The sequence below is a fragment of the Chrysemys picta genome, chromosome 5 (assembly GCF_011386835.1).
Source record: "Chrysemys picta bellii isolate R12L10 chromosome 5, ASM1138683v2, whole genome shotgun sequence".
Taxonomy (NCBI): Eukaryota; Metazoa; Chordata; order Testudines; family Emydidae; genus Chrysemys; species Chrysemys picta.
In genome coordinates, this window is record NC_088795.1 from 7,752,225 (window position 1) to 7,756,787 (window position 4,563).

Here is a 4,563-nt window from a genome sequence, read left to right on the forward strand (position 1 = left end):
GTAGCAGGGGTTTGGTAGCAGGAATATTAAATGACATGGAATAAAAGGCCTGAAAAGTTAACAGAACCATCAACAAAGTTGAGAGTTTTTTATAGAGAGACGTCAGCCTGCTTGGTACCATGGCAAACATGCCATTAAAAATCACATTTTTATGACCTCTCCCGAACCTCCATATTTCTTACAGGGTTATAGCTGTTCTTTTTTGGGGGGAAAGAAAAAATGTTAGAGGAGATGGGCTGAAGCGGTTGTTGTTAAAGTCCGGTCCCTTTTCCAAAAAAGACAAAACAAGACCAACACAAGAGAGAAAACAAAGAACACAAAGATAGAAATTGAGGTTCTGCCTCTGGTGTTGACTTTCACTTGCAACCTCATTGCTGGAGAAACACAGGCCTGGCTCATTGTCTCGTTAGCCACTTCGAGACCTGGCAAGCTCGTATTGAGGGCTGTGTGTGTGTGCAGTGATGTCATCTCCCTCCCTCTCTCTGGCCCAGTCTGGTCAGGACATTTCTCAGGATTAGCACAAAGAAAGCACAACGGCGTCATGCTGGATCCCAGGAGACAGCAAGGGTGGCAGCCATGATTGTAAACCTTTCTGCAGTGGTTGTTGACAGACAGCTTCTTCCTCCATCCATCCATCCATATCCCCTCCCACCACCAAGTCTTTCTTTCTTTAAGAAGCCCTCAAAAGGGTGATGGGTGGAATAGCTCATCCCCTCATTATTTTGTTCACTGGTTAGGCCTAATTTCTGCACATTTTTGGTCCATTTTTTTAGTTCCACACTTTTCTTGTTTCCCAGCCATGATCTTAACACAGTCCTTAAGTTATAGCAGGAGGCCTTTTTGTTTGGACTCATTCAGTCTGTCTGTCTCCCCTTTTCACCTTTTCCCATCAACATTTATTGTTAAAGGTTATTGTGACACAGTATAAACTTTCAGTTGCTTTCTACAGTTGAGCTGACAATTTGGGTAACTTGTAAGTCCAATTATCTCAATAAGTGTGATGGCAGCCATTAAGAAGATCTTTTTCTAGCAAAGCTTTCAGCCGAGGGAAGAACTGGTGCTTTTCTCAAGGTAGTGGAATGGGATCTCTTTGCTTGACATCTGTCAGCGGAACAAGTTGTGTCTGTAATCAAGGCAAGATTTTAATCGGTCGGAGTCTGTATTCCCTTCTCTCTAAAGGGGATATTCTAATATTTTCCCACTTCATATGGATCATATGGTGATAAATTCTGTGATAATTGTAAAGAAGTCACATGCTACAATGAAGGGCACCTATTTGTAATTCAATAAACAACACAACACAAGGCCTTTAATAAGGGCTCACAAAACATTTTTTTCCTGCTAATTGCAGGGTAATGAATGAAGAAGCCATTTTATCCCATTCATCACTGGTTTAGTATCAGGCTTTTCTGACTAATATGGGCAGATCTGTGCATGAGAATTAGCTCCCAAGGCATGCTGGCTGCTCCCGGACATTATTAAACTGTAATGTTGCCACACTGTAAAATCTGCACTCATCTCTGACTCTAGCCAGCATGTGTATCACACAGTTTAATATAGGAATAGGAGAGCGCATAGACGTTGTGCAGTATCCCCAGATCCTTTGTCACCTGGCTTTAGGGAAACAAGTGCCTACTCATTCCACAGTTGGACAACCCTTCTACTTTTTCCTCATAGGAGAAAGGAAACCTGTTTTTAAGGGATGAGTCCAATTATGAGCTATACAATCAGCACAGGTGCAGGATAGTTCCTTTCCACAAGCCTTGCATGACCCTCCCTATAATGAGCGATTGTTATCAGTGCTTTTTATAGGTCAGGGTGGGTTGTGCTTCCTTGTCTTGGGGACCCTGAGTGGTTTGGGGTGCTGGCTTCACACCTGTGGCTGTCTAGCAACGGAGTGGTTCAGTTCCCCCTCCTGGGTGTATGTGAGGGTCCACTTGTACTGCTGCAGTTCCTTTTTTCTAGTCTGAACTCTTTGTCTAGTACAGGGGTGGCCAACCCATGGTTCCAGAGCCGCATGCGGCTCTTCAGAAGTTAATATGCGGCTCCTTGCATAGGTGCTGACTCCGGGGCTGGAGCTACCGGTGCCAACTTTCCACTGCTCAACCCCAGGCCCTGCCCCCACTCCACCCCTTATACCCTTCCCCTGAGCCTGCTGCACCATTGCTCCTCCCCCCTCCACCCCAGAGCCTCCTGTACACTGTGAAACAGCTGATCACGGCGGGCAGGAGGCACAGGGAGGAGCGGGAGCTGCTGATTGGCTGGGCTGCCGGCGGGCGGGAGCTGCTACAGACTAGGGACCGAATGACTAGGAAGCAGTTCTGCAGAAAAGGACCTGGGGGTCACAGTGGACGAGAAGCTGGATATGAGTGGACAGTGTGCCCTTGTTGCCAAGAAGGCTAACGGCATTTTGGGCTGTATAAGTAGGGGCATTGCCAGCAGATCGAGGGGCGTGATCATTCCTCTCTATTCGACATTGGTGAGGCCTCATCTGCATCATACTGAGAGATAGGGAAAACATTCTTTTATGTGAACTGACAGCCTAGACAGAGCGTGCCCTGTCCTATCGGCCGTTGTCTTCTGTTTCAAGGCAGAGGAAATCTCGTCCCAGCGTGACTTTGGTTTGCCAGAGGATCATCCTTTTGCGGGGGCCAGGTGGAAATCCCAGAGTAGAAGTGTGAGCTGCTCAGCGTGCGTTCGGTGTTCCCTCCGTGCCCAATCCACAAGGCTCTGAGTTTGTTCCCCATCATCTTTGCAAATCAGGGCTGGCTCCCCTTCATTTTGCGCTGCCTCCTTGGAACTTGGGAGATTTTTTGTGGGGTAAACCAGTGCCCTTCCCAGGATACAAAAGCTTTGATTAGACAATCTCAATGGTCCCGTCTGGCCTTAAAAATCTATGACTCTAGGAACTCTTCTGCCAGAAAGATAGACAGTGACAACAGCAGCAGGGTTAAAGCCCCTGGTTTTTGCTGTCAAGCGTGGTCACCCGGTAGACTATGGGTATCTGATGTCTGTCTCTGCAAAACCTGCCTCTTGAGTTCAAGCTGTCACAGTTTCTAAGCTCAGCTCTGACTAGCAGGGGTTCAGTGCTCAGATGACAATTGTCAGGCTCTTCCCTTGAAAAGCTTCCAGCCAAGAGGAGAGCTGTTGTCTGTGCTAAAGTGATGGAATAGGACATCTTAGTGTGACGCCTGCTCTTGGCACAGGTTTCTTCTGTAACCTAGATAAGGCATTTCCTCTCTTCCTGGGCATTTCTAAAGAGCCAAGCTGTCATGCTTTGTGGCTATTAAATCTTTCCTCCTTGTTGAGATGCTTTCTCTGTGAGGAGGAACATACAAAATCACCTGCACCCCAGCTTGAAGGGAAACACAGAGGATGGATGCAATATCAATAACTGGAGAGTTGAATAGAACACAGAGCCTTTAAGAAGTGGCCCCAGTGACCCCCCTCTGGCTTGTTGCAGAGGGCTGGAGAAGCCATTAATCTGTGTGGAAATGTGCTCTCAAAAGATTCTGGCAACGCCTGGCCCCTTTAAATCTGCAACATCCCACTTCAAAAAACTGCACTGATGTCTTCCCCAAGCTACTATATCAAGCCCTGTAATTCTGGATAAGGGTACAGCGTGGCAGCTGATCAGTCTCCCAGGATCCTTTGTATCTGCACTGGATGCAAATGAGAGTTTATGTTTTCCTTATTCAGCCAGCCAGTCTATTAAGACCTCATAGGAGAAAATAAACCTCTTTTAGAAAGATGAAACCAACTGGCCACATTACACTCAGAAACAGAGGCAGTCTGACCCCTCCCCCGTTGTGTTACGTAACCCTCACTGTGAAGGTTTCATCTATGTGGTGCCTTATATATTTTGGTGTTGTCTTCTTTTCTTTGCCCAGGTGATCCTCAGTGGTCTGGGGTGCAGGCTTCAAACCTGTAGCTGTTTAGCAACAGAGTGGTTCAATTCCACCTCTTGGGTGGCTGTGTTTGAGGTGTGTTGTAGGTTATTATACTGTTATCTATTGATACCTCCAGGAGGAACAAAGCAGGAAAACTCCAATTTGCCTCTGAGAGTAGTCTATGCTGCAATTAGATAGCCACAATTGGCTCAGGGGCTGTTGAATTGCAGGTTTAGATACTCAGGCTACTGCCTGAGCTTGGGACCCTCAGGGCCCTACAGTCCAGACTATGCGGCAATTAAATAGCTCCTTAGCTTGAGCCCAAGGGCTGGCTACAGGTTTTCAATTGCAGTGTAGCTATATGCTATTGCAGGGGTTCTCAAAGTGGGGATCATGACCCCTCAAGGGGTCATGAGGTTATTACATGGGGGGGCACAAGCTGTCAGCCTCCACCCCAAACCCCTTGCATGCCAAATTAAAACTGTCACTCATTTCTGTATGAGCTGCAAGTTGTGTGTGTGTGTGGGGGGGGGGGGGAGTTGTTTGAAAATGAGATTTTTTCCCCTCAATATATATATATATATATATATATATATATATATATATATATATAACAATTGGAGAAAGAAATTTTGTTCAGACTTTCCAGAAATATTCACCTCTGAGTAAAGAT

The 4,563-nt window shown here is 46.4% G+C and overlaps 1 non-coding gene across 1 annotated transcript; it reads left to right on the forward strand.

The window, feature by feature from the left end:
• Positions 1–3,884: 3,884 nt before the first annotated feature.
• Positions 3,885–3,971, forward strand: TRNASTOP-UCA (transfer RNA opal suppressor (anticodon UCA)). Its single transcript has one exon. It is a non-coding gene; the product is annotated as a tRNA-Sec (tRNA).
• The last annotated feature ends 592 nt before the right edge of the window (positions 3,972–4,563 follow it).